The sequence below is a fragment of the Hordeum vulgare genome, chromosome 3H (assembly GCF_904849725.1).
Source record: "Hordeum vulgare subsp. vulgare chromosome 3H, MorexV3_pseudomolecules_assembly, whole genome shotgun sequence".
Classification (NCBI taxonomy): Eukaryota; Viridiplantae; Streptophyta; class Magnoliopsida; order Poales; family Poaceae; genus Hordeum; species Hordeum vulgare.
In genome coordinates, this window is record NC_058520.1 from 608,319,545 (window position 1) to 608,336,048 (window position 16,504).

A 16,504-nucleotide genomic window follows, 5' to 3' on the forward strand; every position below is an offset into this window, starting at 1 on the left:
CTCCATACTTTTTGTGTGTTCAAAATGCATCATTCAAAGGCACATCACAAAATTTCAACAATTTCTGACTTCATTTGGTATATTTCGTGCATTTACTTATTTTTTTGAGCTAGTTGACCCTGAAATTGAAAAGCACTACAAATGAACTCTGAAATGTTGAAAGTTGGCATGCTATCATCATTTCACCCACATAGCAAGTGTTAAAAAGTTGAGAGGGCTACGATAAAAAGTGGATGCAGTTCGTGTACAAAACTGACAATCTCTCTCGAAGTAGCAGGGTTTCGAACCAGAACTCATCTCTTCCAAAGGGATTTCATTTTTTTGAACTTATTTGAACTCCATACTTTTTGCCTATTCAAAATGCACCATTCAAAGGCACATCACAAATTTCCAACAATTTCTGACTTCATTTGGTATTCTTCGTGCATTTACTTATTTTTTTTAGCTAGTTGACCCTGAAATTGAAAAGCACTACAAATGAACTCTGAAAATGTTGAAAGTTGGCATGCTATCATCATTTCACCCACATAGCATGTGTTAAAAAGTTGAGAGGGCTACGACAAAAACTGGATGCAGTTCGTGTACAAAACTGACAATCTCTCTCGAAGTAGCACGGTTTCGAACGAGAACTCATCTCTTACAAATGGATTTCATTTTTTTGAACTTATTTGAACTCCATACTTCTTGTGTGTTAAAAATGCACCATTCAAAGGCACATCACAAAATTTCAACAATTTCTGACATCATTTGGTATATTTCGTGTATTTATTTGTTTTTTTTGAGCTAGTTGACCCTGAAATTGAAAAGCACTACAAATGACCTTTGAAAATGTTGAAAGTTGGCATGCTATCATCATTTCACCCACATAGCATGTGTTAAAAAGTTGAGAGGGCTACGACAAAAAGTGGATGCAGTTCGTGTACAAAACTAACAATCTCTCTCGAAGTAGGAGGGTTTCGAACCAGAACTCATCTCTTACAAAGGGATTTCATTTTTTTGAACTTATTTGAACTCCATACTTCTTGTGTGTTAAAAATGCACCATTCAAAGGCACATCACAAAATTTCAACAATTTCTGACTTCATTTGGTATTCTTCGTGCATTTACTTATTTTATTTGAGCTAGTTGACCATGGAATTGAAAAGCACTACAACTGAACTCTGAAAATGTTGAAAGTTTGCATGCTATCATAATTTCACCCACATAGCATGTGTTAAAAAGTAGAGAGGGCTACGACAAAAACTGGATGCAGTTCGTGTACAAAACTAACAATCTCTCTCGAAGTAGCACGGTTTCGAACCAGAACTCATCTCTTACAAAGGGATTTCATTTTTTGAACTTATTTGAACTCCATAATTTTTGTGTGTTCAAAATGCACCATTCAAAGGCACATCACAAAATTTTAACAATTTTTGACTTCATTTGGTATTCTTCGTGCATTTACTTATTTTTTTTAGCTAGTTGACCATGAAATTGAAAAGCACTACAAATGAACTCTGAAAATGTTGAAAGTTGGCATGATATCATCATTTCACCCACATAGCATGTGTTAAAAAGTTGAGAGGGCTACGACAAAAACTGAATGCAGTTCGTGTACAAAACTGACAATCTCTCTCGAAGTAGGAGGGTTTCGAACGAGAACTCATCTCTTACAAACGGATTTCATCTTTTTGAACTTATTTGAACTCCATACTTTTTGTGTTTTCAAAATGCACCATTCAAAGGCACATCACAAAATTTCAACAATTTCTGACTTCATTTGGTATATTTCCTGCATTTACTTATTTTTTTTGAGCTAGTTGACCCTAAAATTCAAAAGCACTACAAATGAATTCTGAAAATGTTGAAAGTTGGCATGCTATGATCATTTCACCCACATAGCATGTGTTAAAAAGTTGAGAGGGCTACAACAAAAACTGGATGCAGTCCGTGTACAAAACTGACAATCTCTCTCGAAGTAGCAGGGTTTCGAACGAGAACTCATCTCTTACAAATGGATTTCATTTTTTTGAACTTATTTGAACTCCATACTTTTTGTGTGTTCAAAATGCACCATTCAAAGGCACATCACAAAATTTCAACAATTTCTGACTTCATTTGGTATATTTCGTGCATTTACTTTTTTTTGAGCTAGTTGACCCTGAAATTGAAAAGCACTACAAATGAACTCTTAAAATGCTGAAAGTTGGCATGCTATCATCATTTCACCCACATAGCATGTGTTAAAAAGTTGAGAGGGCTTCCGCAAAAACTGGATGCAGTTCGTGTACAAAACTGACAATCTCTCTCGAAGTAGCAGGGTTTCGAACCAGAACTCATCTCTTACAAATGGATTTAATTTTTTGAACTTATTTGCACTCCATACTTTTTGTGTGTTCAAAATGCACCATTCAAAGGCACATCACAAAATTTCAACAATTTCTGACTTCATTTGGTATTCTTCGTGCATTTACTTATTTTTTTTGAGCTAGTTGACCCTGAAATTGAAAAGCACTACAAATGAATTCTAAAAATGTTGAAAGTTGGCATGGTATCATCATTTCACCCACATAGAATGTGTTAAAAAGTTGAGAGGGCTACGACAAAAACTAGATGCAGTTCGTGTACAAAACTGACAATCTCTCTCGAAGTAGCATGGTTTCGAACCAGAACTCATCTCTTACAAAGGGATTTCATTTTTTTTTGAACTTATTTGAAGTCCATACTTTTTGTGTGTTCGAAATGCACCATTAAAAGGCACATCACAAAATTTCAACAATATCTGACTTCATTTGGTATATTTCGTGCATTTACTTTTTTTTTGTGCTAGTTGACCCTGAAATTGAAAAGCACTACAAATGAACTCTGAAAATGTTGAAAGTTGGCATGCTATCATCATTTCACCCACATAGCATGTGTTAAAAAGTTGAGAGGGCTACGACAAAAACTGGATGCAGTTCGTGTACAAAACTGACAATCTCTCTCGAAGTAGCAGGGTTTCGAACCAGAACTCATCTCTTAAAAAGGGATTTCATTTTTTGAACTTATTTGAACTCCATACTTTTTGTGAGTACAAAATGAACCATTAAAAGGCACATCACAAAATTTCAACAATTTCTGACTTCATTTGGTATATTTCGTGCATTTACTTTTTTTTGAGCTAGTTGACCCTGAAATTGAAAAGCACTACAAATGAACTCTGAAAATGTCCAAAGTTGGCATGCTATCATCATTTCACCCACATAGCATGTGTTAAAAAGTTGAGAGGGCTATGACAAAAACTGGATGCAGTTCGTGTAAAAAACTGACAATCTCTCTCGAAGTAGGAGGGTTTCGAACGAGAACTCATCTCTTACAAAGGGATTTCATTTTTTTGAACTTATTTGAACTCCATACTTTTTGCCTGTTCAAAATGCACCAATCAAAGGCACATCACAAATTTCCAACAGTTTCTGACTTCATTTGGTATTCTTCGTGCATTTACTTTTTTTTTTGAGCTAGTTGACCCTAAAATTGAAAAGCACTACAAATGAACTCTTCAAATGTTGAAAGTTGGCATGCTATCATCATTTCACCCACATAGCATGTGTTAATAAGTTGAGAGGGCTAAGACAAAAACTGGATGCACTTCGTGTACAAAACTGACAATCTCTCTCGAAGTAGGAGGGTTTCGAACGAGAACTCATCTCTTACAAATGGATTTCATTTTTTTGAACTTATTTGAACTCCACACTTTTTGTGTGTTCAAAATGGATCATTCAAAGGCACATCACAAAATTTCAACAATTTCTGACTTCATTTGGTATATTTCGTGCATTTACTTATTTTTTTGAGCTAGTTGACCCTGAAATTGAAAAGCACTACAAATGAACTCTGAAAATGTTGAAAGTTGGCATGCTATCATCATTTCACCCACATAGCATGTGTTAAAAAGTTGAGAGGGCTACGACAAAAACTGGATGCAGTTCGTGTACAAAACTGACAATCTCTCTCGAAGTAGGAGGGTTTCGAACCAGAACTCATCTCTTACAAAGGGATTTCATTTTTTTGAACTTATTTGAACTCCATACTTCTTGTGTGTTCAAAATGCACCATTCAAAGGCAATTCACAAAATTTCAACAATTTCTGACATCATTTGGTATATTTTGTGCATTTATTTGTTTTTTTTGAGCTAGTTGACCCTGAAATTGAAAAGCACTACAAATGAACTCTGAAAATGTTGAAAGTTGGCATGCTATCATCATTTCACCCACATAGCATGTGTTAAAAAGTTGAGAGGGCTACGACAAAAACTGGATGCAGCTCGTGTACAAAACTAACAATCTCTCTCGAAGTAGGAGGGTTTCGTACCAGAACTCATCTCTTACAAAGGGATTTCATTTTTTGGAACTTATTTGAACTCCATACTTCTTGTGTATTCAAAATGCACCATTCAAAGGCACATCACAAAATTTCAACAATTTCTGACTTCATTTGGTATTCTTCGTGCATTTACTTATTTTCTTTGAGCTAGTTGACCATGGAATTGAAAAGCACTACAAATGAACTCTGAAAATGTTGAAAGTTGGCATGCTATCATAATTTCACCCACATAGCATGTGTTAAAAAGTTGAGAGGGCTACGACAAAAACTGGATGCAGTTCGTGTACAAAACTGACAATCTCTCTCGAAGTAGCAGGGTTTCGAACGAGAACTCATCTCTTACAAAGGGATTTCATTTTATGAACTTATTTGAACTCCATACTTTTTGTGTGTTCAAAATGCACCATTCAAAGGCACATCACAAAATTTTAACAACTTTTGACTTCATTTGGTATTCTTCGTGCATTTACTTATTTTTTTTAGCTAGTTGACCATGAAATTGAAAAGCACTACAAATGAACTCTGAAAATGTTGAAAGTTGGCATGCTATCATCATTTCACCCGCATAGCATGTGTTAAAAAGTTGAGAGGGCTACGACAAAAACTGAATGCAGTTCGCGTACAAAACTGACAATCTCTCTCGAAGTAGCAGGGTTTCGAACGAGAACTCATCTCTTACAAATGGATTTCATTTTTTTGAACTTATTTGAACTCCATACTTTTTGTGTGTTAAAAATGCACCATTAAAAGGCACATCAAAAAATTTCAACAATTTCTGACTTCATTTGGTATATTTCATGCATTTACTTATTTTTTTTTGAGCTAGTTGACCCTGAAATTGAAAAGCACTACAAATGAACTCTCAAAATGTTGAAAGTTGGCATGCTATCATCATTTCACCCACATAGCATGTGTTAAAAAGTTGAGAGGGCTACAAAAAAAACTGGATGCAGTCCGTGTACAAAACTGACAATCTCTCTCGAAGTAGCAGGGTTTCGAACGAGAACTCATCTCTTACAAATGGATTTCATTTTTTTGAACTTATTTGAACTCCATACTTTTTGTGTGTTCAAAATGCACCATTCAAAGGCACATCACAAAATTTCAACAATTTCTGACTTCATTTGGTATATTTCGTGCATTTACTTATTTTTTTTGAGCTAGTTGACCCTGAAATTGAAAAGCACTACAAATGAACTCTGAAAATGTTAAAAGTTGGCATGCTATCATCATTTCACCCACACAGCATGTGTTAAAAAGTTGAGAGGGCTACAACAAAAACTGGATGCAGTCCGTGTACAAAACTGACAATCTCTCTCGAAGTAGCAGGGTTTCGAACGAGAACTCATCTCTTACAAATGGATTTCATTTTTTTTGAACTTATTTGAACTCCATACTTTTTGTGTGTTCAAAATGCACCATTCAAAGGCACATCACAAAATTTCAACAATTTCTGACTTCATTTGGTATATTTCGTGCATTTACTTTTTTTTTGAGCTAGTTGACCCTGAAATTGAAAAGCACTACAAATGAACTCTTAAAATGCTGAAAGTGGGCATGCTATCATCATTTCACCCACATAGCATGTGTTAAAAAGTTGAGAGGGCTTCCGCAAAAACTGGATGCAGTTCGTGTACAAAACTGACAATCTCTCTCGAAGTAGCAGGGTTTCGAACCAGAACTCATCTCTTACAAATGGATTTAATTTTTTGAACTTATTTGCACTCCATACTTTTTGTGTGTTCAAAATGCACCATTCAAAGGCACATCACAAAATTTCAACAATTTCTGACTTCATTTGGTATTCTTCGTGCATTTACTTATTTTTTTTGAGCTAGTTGACCCTGAAATTGAAAAGCACTACAAATGAATTCTAAAAATGTTGAAAGTTGGCATGGTATCATCATTTCACCCAGATAGAATGTGTTAAAAAGTTGAGAGGGCTACGACAAAAACTAGATGCAGTTCGTGTACAAAACTGACAATCTCTCTCGAAGTAGCATGGTTTCGAACCAGAACTCATCTCTTACAAAGGGATTTCATTTTTTTTTGAACTTATTTGAAGTCCATACTTTTTGTGTGTTCGAAATGCACCATTAAAAGGCACATGACAAAATTTCAACAATATCTGACTTCATTTGGTATATTTCGTGCATTTACTTTTTTTTTGTGCTAGTTGACCCTGAAATTGAAAAGCACTACAAATGAACTCTGAAAATGTTGAAAGTTGGCATGCTATCATCATTTCACCCACATAGCATGTGTTAAAAAGTTGAGAGGGCTACGACAAAAACTGGATGCAGTTCGTGTACAAAACTGACAATCTCTCTCGAAGTAGCAGGGTTTCGAACCAGAACTCATCTCTTAAAAAGGGATTTCATTTTTTGAACTTATTTGAACTCCATACTTTTTGTGAGTACAAAATGAACCATTAAAAGGCACATCACAAAATTTCAACAATTTCTGACTTCATTTGGTATATTTCGTGCATTTACTTTTTTTTGAGCTAGTTGACCCTGAAATTGAAAAGCACTACAAATGAACTCTGAAAATGTCCAAAGTTGGCATGCTATCATCATTTCACCCACATAGCATGTGTTAAAAAGTTGAGAGGGCTATGACAAAAACTGGATGCAGTTCGTGTAAAAAACTGACAATCTCTCTCGAAGTAGGAGGGTTTCGAACGAGAACTCATCTCTTACAAAGGGATTTTATTTTTTTGAACTTATTTGAACTCCATACTTTTTGCCTGTTCAAAATGCACCAATCAAAGGCACATCACAAATTTCCAACAGTTTCTGACTTCATTTGGTATTCTTCGTGCATTTACTTTTTTTTTTGAGCTAGTTGATCCTAAAATTGAAAAGCACTACAAATGAACTCTTCAAATGTTGAAAGTTGGCATGCTATCATCATTTCACCCACATAGCATGTGTTAATAAGTTGAGAGGGCTAAGACAAAAACTGGATGCACTTCGTGTACAAAACTGACAATCTCTCTCGAAGTAGGAGGGTTTCGAACGAGAACTCATCTCTTACAAATGGATTTCATTTTTTTGAACTTATTTGAACTCCACACTTTTTGTGTGTTCAAAATGGATCATTCAAAGGCACATCACAAAATTTCAACAATTTCTGACTTCATTTGGTATATTTCGTGCATTTACTTATTTTTTTGAGCTAGTTGACCCTGAAATTGAAAAGCACTACAAATGAACTCTGAAAATGTTGAAAGTTGGCATGCTATCATCATTTCACCCACATAGCATGTGTTAAAAAGTTGAGAGGGCTACGACAAAAACTGGATGCAGTTCGTGTACAAAACTGACAATCTCTCTCGAAGTAGGAGGGTTTCGAACCAGAACTCATCTCTTACAAAGGGATTTCATTTTTTTGAACTTATTTGAACTCCATACTTCTTGTGTGTTCAAAATGCACCATTCAAAGGCAATTCACAAAATTTCAACAATTTCTGACATCATTTGGTATATTTTGTGCATTTATTTGTTTTTTTTGAGCTAGTTGACCCTGAAATTGAAAAGCACTACAAATGAACTCTGAAAATGTTGAAAGTTGGCATGCTATCATCATTTCACCCACATAGCATGTGTTAAAAAGTTGAGAGGGCTACGACAAAAACTGGATGCAGCTCGTGTACAAAACTAACAATCTCTCTCGAAGTAGGAGGGTTTCGTACCAGAACTCATCTCTTACAAAGGGATTTCATTTTTTGGAACTTATTTGAACTCCATACTTCTTGTGTATTCAAAATGCACCATTCAAAGGCACATCACAAAATTTCAACAATTTCTGACTTCATTTGGTATTCTTCGTGCATTTACTTATTTTCTTTGAGCTAGTTGACCATGGAATTGAAAAGCACTACAAATGAACTCTGAAAATGTTGAAAGTTGGCATGCTATCATAATTTCACCCACATAGCATGTGTTAAAAAGTTGAGAGGGCTACGACAAAAACTGGATGCAGTTCGTGTACAAAACTGACAATCTCTCTCGAAGTAGCAGGGTTTCGAACGAGAACTCATCTCTTACAAAGGGATTTCATTTTATGAACTTATTTGAACTCCATACTTTTTGTGTGTTCAAAATGCACCATTCAAAGGCACATCACAAAATTTTAACAATTTTTGACTTCATTTGGTATTCTTCGTGCATTTACTTATTTTTTTTAGCTAGTTGACCATGAAATTGAAAAGCACTACAAATGAACTCTGAAAATGTTGAAAGTTGGCATGCTATCATCATTTCACCCGCATAGCATGTGTTAAAAAGTTGAGAGGGCTACGACAAAAACTGAATGCAGTTCGCGTACAAAACTGACAATCTCTCTCGAAGTAGCAGGGTTTCGAACGAGAACTCATCTCTTACAAATGGATTTCATTTTTTTGAACTTATTTGAACTCCATACTTTTTGTGTGTTAAAAATGCACCATTAAAAGGCACATCAAAAAATTTCAACAATTTCTGACTTCATTTGGTATATTTCATGCATTTACTTATTTTTTTTGAGCTAGTTGACCCTGAAATTGAAAAGCACTACAAATGAACTCTCAAAATGTTGAAAGTTGGCATGCTATCATCATTTCACCCACATAGCATGTGTTAAAAAGTTGAGAGGGCTACAAAAAAAACTGGATGCAGTCCGTGTACAAAACTGACAATCTCTCTCGAAGTAGCAGGGTTTCGAACGAGAACTCATCTCTTACAAATGGATTTCATTTTTTTGAACTTATTTGAACTCCATACTTTTTGTGTGTTCAAAATGCACCATTCAAAGGCACATCACAAAATTTCAACAATTTCTGACTTCATTTGGTATATTTCGTGCATTTACTTATTTTTTTTGAGCTAGTTGACCCTGAAATTGAAAAGCACTACAAATGAACTCTGAAAATGTTGAAAGTTGGCATGCTATCATCATTTCACCCACATAGCATGTGTTAAAAAGTTGAGAGGGCTACCACAAAAACTGGATGCAGTTCGTGTACAAAACTGACAATCTCTCTCGAAGTAGCAGGGTTTCGAACGAGAACTCATCTCTTACAAATGGATTTCATTTTTTTGAACTTATTTGAACTCCATACTTTTTGTGTGTTCAAAATGCACCATTCAAAGGCACATCACAAAATTTCAACAATTTCTGACTTCATTTGGTATATTTCGTGCATTTACTTTTTTTTTGAGCTAGTTGACCCTGAAATTGAAAAGCACTACAAATGAACTCTTAAAATGCTGAAAGTTGGCATGCTATCATCATTTCACCCACATAGCATGTGTTAAAAAGTTGAGAGGGCTTCCGCAAAAACTGGATGCAGTTCGTGTACAAAACTGACAATCTCTCTCGAAGTAGCAGGGTTTCGAACCAGAACTCATCTCTTACAAATGGATTTAATTTTTTGAACTTATTTGCACTCCATACTTTTTGTGTGTTCAAAATGCACCATTCAAAGGCACATCACAAAATTTCAACAATTTCTGACTTCATTTGGTATTCTTCGTGCATTTACTTATTTTTTTTGAGCTAGTTGACCCTGAAATTGAAAAGCACTACAAATGAATTCTAAAAATGTTGAAAGTTGGCATGGTATCATCATTTCACCCAGATAGAATGTGTTAAAAAGTTGAGAGGGCTACGACAAAAACTAGATGCAGTTCGTGTACAAAACTGACAATCTCTCTCGAAGTAGCATGGTTTCGAACCAGAACTCATCTCTTACAAAGGGATTTCATTTTTTTTTGAACTTATTTGAAGTCCATACTTTTTGTGTGTTCGAAATGCACCATTAAAAGGCACATCACAAAATTTCAACAATATCTGACTTCATTTGGTATATTTCGTGCATTTACTTTTTTTTTGTGCTAGTTGACCCTGAAATTGAAAAGCACTACAAATGAACTCTGAAAATGTTGAAAGTTGGCATGCTATCATCATTTCACCCACATAGCATGTGTTAAAAAGTTGAGAGGGCTACGACAAAAACTGGATGCAGTTCGTGTACAAAACTGACAATCTCTCTCGAAGTAGCAGGGTTTCGAACCAGAACTCATCTCTTAAAAAGGGATTTCATTTTTTGAACTTATTTGAACTCCATACTTTTTGTGAGTACAAAATGAACCATTAAAAGGCACATCACAAAATTTCAACAATTTCTGACTTCATTTGGTATATTTCGTGCATTTACTTTTTTTTGAGCTAGTTGACCCTGAAATTGAAAAGCACTACAAATGAACTCTGAAAATGTCCAAAGTTGGCATGCTATCATCATTTCACCCACATAGCATGTGTTAAAAAGTTGAGAGGGCTATGACAAAGACTGGATGCAGTTCGTGTAAAAAACTGACAATCTCTCTCGAAGTAGGAGGGTTTCGAACGAGAACTCATCTCTTACAAAGGGATTTTATTTTTTTGAACTTATTTGAACTCCATACTTTTTGCCTGTTCAAAATGCACCAATCAAAGGCACATCACAAATTTCCAACAGTTTCTGACTTCATTTGGTATTCTTCGTGCATTTACTTTTTTTTTTGAGCTAGTTGATCCTAAAATTGAAAAGCACTACAAATGAACTCTTCAAATGTTGAAAGTTGGCATGCTATCATCATTTCACCCACATAGCATGTGTTAATAAGTTGAGAGGGCTAAGACAAAAACTGGATGCACTTCGTGTACAAAACTGACAATCTCTCTCGAAGTAGGAGGGTTTCGAACGAGAACTCATCTCTTACAAATGGATTTCATTTTTTTGAACTTATTTGAACTCCACACTTTTTGTGTGTTCAAAATGGATCATTCAAAGGCACATCACAAAATTTCAACAATTTCTGACTTCATTTGGTATATTTCGTGCATTTACTTATTTTTTTGAGCTAGTTGACCCTGAAATTGAAAAGCACTACAAATGAACTCTGAAAATGTTGAAAGTTGGCATGCTATCATCATTTCACCCACATAGCATGTGTTAAAAAGTTGAGAGGGCTACGACAAAAACTGGATGCAGTTCGTGTACAAAACTGACAATCTCTCTCGAAGTAGGAGGGTTTCGAACCAGAACTCATCTCTTACAAAGGGATTTCATTTTTTTGAACTTATTTGAACTCCATACTTCTTGTGTGTTCAAAATGCACCATTCAAAGGCAATTCACAAAATTTCAACAATTTCTGACATCATTTGGTATATTTTGTGCATTTATTTGTTTTTTTTGAGCTAGTTGACCCTGAAATTGAAAAGCACTACAAATGAACTCTGAAAATGTTGAAAGTTGGCATGCTATCATCATTTCACCCACATAGCATGTGTTAAAAAGTTGAGAGGGCTACGACAAAAACTGGATGCAGCTCGTGTACAAAACTAACAATCTCTCTCGAAGTAGGAGGGTTTCGTACCAGAACTCATCTCTTACAAAGGGATTTCATTTTTTGGAACTTATTTGAACTCCATACTTCTTGTGTATTCAAAATGCACCATTCAAAGGCACATCACAAAATTTCAACAATTTCTGACTTCATTTGGTATTCTTCGTGCATTTACTTATTTTCTTTGAGCTAGTTGACCATGGAATTGAAAAGCACTACAAATGAACTCTGAAAATGTTGAAAGTTGGCATGCTATCATAATTTCACCCACATAGCATGTGTTAAAAAGTTGAGAGGGCTACGACAAAAACTGGATGCAGTTCGTGTACAAAACTGACAATCTCTCTCGAAGTAGCAGGGTTTCGAACGAGAACTCATCTCTTACAAAGGGATTTCATTTTATGAACTTATTTGAACTCCATACTTTTTGTGTGTTCAAAATGCACCATTCAAAGGCACATCACAAAATTTTAACAATTTTTGACTTCATTTGGTATTCTTCGTGCATTTACTTATTTTTTTTAGCTAGTTGACCATGAAATTGAAAAGCACTACAAATGAACTCTGAAAATGTTGAAAGTTGGCATGCTATCATCATTTCACCCGCATAGCATGTGTTAAAAAGTTGAGAGGGCTACGACAAAAACTGAATGCAGTTCGCGTACAAAACTGACAATCTCTCTCGAAGTAGCAGGGTTTCGAACGAGAACTCATCTCTTACAAATGGATTTCATTTTTTTGAACTTATTTGAACTCCATACTTTTTGTGTGTTAAAAATGCACCATTAAAAGGCACATCAAAAAATTTCAACAATTTCTGACTTCATTTGGTATATTTCATGCATTTACTTATTTTTTTTGAGCTAGTTGACCCTGAAATTGAAAAGCACTACAAATGAACTCTCAAAATGTTGAAAGTTGGCATGCTATCATCATTTCACCCACATAGCATGTGTTAAAAAGTTGAGAGGGCTACAAAAAAAACTGGATGCAGTCCGTGTACAAAACTGACAATCTCTCTCGAAGTAGCAGGGTTTCGAACGAGAACTCATCTCTTACAAATGGATTTCATTTTTTTGAACTTATTTGAACTCCATACTTTTTGTGTGTTCAAAATGCACCATTCAAAGGCACATCACAAAATTTCAACAATTTCTGACTTCATTTGGTATATTTCGTGCATTTACTTATTTTTTTTGAGCTAGTTGACCCTGAAATTGAAAAGCACTACAAATGAACTCTGAAAATGTTGAAAGTTGGCATGCTATCATCATTTCACCCACATAGCATGTGTTAAAAAGTTGAGAGGGCTACCACAAAAACTGGATGCAGTTCGTGTACAAAACTGACAATCTCTCTCGAAGTAGCAGGGTTTCGAACGAGAACTCATCTCTTACAAATGGATTTCATTTTTTTGAACTTATTTGAACTCCATACTTTTTGTGTGTTCAAAATGCACCATTCAAAGGCACATCACAAAATTTCAACAATTTCTGACTTCATTTGGTATATTTCGTGCATTTACTTTTTTTTTTGAGCTAGTTGACCCTGAAATTGAAAAGCACTACAAATGAACTCTTAAAATGCTGAAAGTTGGCATGCTATCATCATTTCACCCACATAGCATGTGTTAAAAAGTTGAGAGGGCTTCCGCAAAAACTGGATGCAGTTCGTGTACAAAACTGACAATCTCTCTCGAAGTAGCAGGGTTTCGAACCAGAACTCATCTCTTACAAATGGATTTAATTTTTTGAACTTATTTGCACTCCATACTTTTTGTGTGTTCAAAATGCACCATTCAAAGGCACATCACAAAATTTCAACAATTTCTGACTTCATTTGGTATTCTTCGTGCATTTACTTATTTTTTTTGAGCTAGTTGACCCTGAAATTGAAAAGCACTACAAATGAATTCTAAAAATGTTGAAAGTTGGCATGGTATCATCATTTCACCCACATAGAATGTGTTAAAAAGTTGAGAGGGCTACGACAAAAACTAGATGCAGTTCGTGTACAAAACTGACAATCTCTCTCGAAGTAGCATGGTTTCGAACCAGAACTCATCTCTTACAAAGGGATTTCATTTTTTTTTGAACTTATTTGAAGTCCATACTTTTTGTGTGTTCGAAATGCACCATTAAAAGGCACATCACAAAATTTCAACAATATCTGACTTCATTTGGTATATTTCGTGCATTTACTTTTTTTTTGTGCTAGTTGACCCTGAAATTGTAAAGCACTACAAATGAACTCTGAAAATGTTGAAAGTTGGCATGCTATCATCATTTCACCCACATAGCATGTGTTAAAAAGTTGAGAGGGCTACGACAAAAACTGGATGCAGTTCGTGTACAAAACTGACAATCTCTCTCGAAGTAGCAGGGTTTCGAACCAGAACTCATCTCTTAAAAAGGGATTTCATTTTTTGAACTTATTTGAACTCCATACTTTTTGTGAGTACAAAATGAACCATTAAAAGGCACATCACAAAATTTCAACAATTTCTGACTTCATTTGGTATATTTCGTGCATTTACTTTTTTTTGAGCTAGTTGACCCTGAAATTGAAAAGCACTACAAATGAACTCTGAAAATGTCCAAAGTTGGCATGCTATCATCATTTCACCCACATAGCATGTGTTAAAAAGTTGAGAGGGCTATGAGAAAAACTGGATGCAGTTCGTGTAAAAAACTGACAATCTCTCTCGAAGTAGGAGGGATTCGAACGAGAACTCATCTCTTACAAAGGGATTTCATTTTTTTGAACTTATTTGAACTCCATACTTTTTGCCTGTTCAAAATGCACCAATCAAAGGCACATCACAAATTTCCAACAGTTTCTGACTTCATTTGGTATTCTTCGTGCATTTACTTTTTTTTTTGAGCTAGTTGACCCTAAAATTGAAAAGCACTACAAATGAACTCTTCAAATGTTGAAAGTTGGCATGCTATCATCATTTCACCCACATAGCATGTGTTAATAAGTTGAGAGGGCTACGACAAAAACTGAATGCAGTTCGCGTACAAAACTGACAATCTCTCTCGAAGTAGCAGGGTTTCGAACGAGAACTCATCTCTTACAAATGGATTTCATTTTTTTGAACTTATTTGAACTCCATACTTTTTGTGTGTTAAAAATGCACCATTAAAAGGCACATCAAAAAATTTCAACAATTTCTGACTTCATTTGGTATATTTCATGCATTTACTTATTTTTTTTGAGCTAGTTGACCCTGAAATTGAAAAGCACTACAAATGAACTCTGAAAATGTTGAAAGTTGGCATGCTATCATCATTTCACCCACATAGCATGTGTTAAAAAGTTGAGAGGGCTACGACAAAAACTGGATGCAGCTCGTGTACAAAACTAACAATCTCTCTCGAAGTAGGAGGGTTTCGTACCAGAACTCATCTCTTACAAAGGGATTTCATTTTTTGGAACTTATTTGAACTCCATACTTCTTGTGTATTCAAAATGCACCATTCAAAGGCACATCACAAAATTTCAACAATTTCTGACTTCATTTGGTATTCTTCGTGCATTTACTTATTTTCCTTGAGCTAGTTGACCATGGAATTGAAAAGCACTACAAATGAACTCTGAAAATGTTGAAAGTTGGCATGCTATCATAATTTCACCCACATAGCATGTGTTAAAAAGTTGAGAGGGCTACGACAAAAACTGGATGCAGTTCGTGTACAAAACTGACAATCTCTCTCGAAGTAGCAGGGTTTCGAACGAGAACTCATCTCTTACAAAGGGATTTCATTTTATGAACTTATTTGAACTCCATACTTTTTGTGTGTTCAAAATGCACCATTCAAAGGCACATCACAAAATTTTAACAATTTTTGACTTCATTTGGTATTCTTCGTGCATTTACTTATTTTTTTTAGCTAGTTGACCATGAAATTGAAAAGCACTACAAATGAACTCTGAAAATGTTGAAAGTTGGCATGCTATCATCATTTCACCCGCATAGCATGTGTTAAAAAGTTGAGAGGGCTACGACAAAAACTGAATGCAGTTCGCGTACAAAACTGACAATCTCTCTCGAAGTAGCAGGGTTTCGAACGAGAACTCATCTCTTACAAATGGATTTCATTTTTTTGAACTTATTTGAACTCCATACATTTTGTGTGTTAAAAATGCACCATTAAAAGGCACATCAAAAAATTTCAACAATTTCTGACTTCATTTGGTATATTTCATGCATTTACTTATTTTTTTTGAGCTAGTTGACCCTGAAATTGAAAAGCACTACAAATGAACTCTCAAAATGTTGAAAGTTGGCATGCTATCATCATTTCACCCACATAGCATGTGTTAAAAAGTTGAGAGGGCTACAAAAAAAACTGGATGCAGTCCGTGTACAAAACTGACAATCTCTCTCGAAGTAGCAGGGTTTCGAACGAGAACTCATCTCTTACAAATGGATTTCATTTTTTTGAACTTATTTGAACTCCATACTTTTTGTGTGTTCAAAATGCACCATTCAAAGGCACATCACAAAATTTCAACAATTTCTGACTTCATTTGGTATATTTCGTGCATTTACTTATTTTTTTTGAGCTAGTTGACCCTGAAATTGAAAAGCACTACAAATGAACTCTGAAAATGTTGAAAGTTGGCATGCTATCATCATTTCACCCACATAGCATGTGTTAAAAAGTTGAGAGGGCTACCACAAAAACTGGATGCAGTTCGTGTACAAAACTGACAATCTCTCTCGAAGTAGCAGGGTTTCGAACGAGAACTCATCTCTTACAAAGGGATTTCATTTTATGA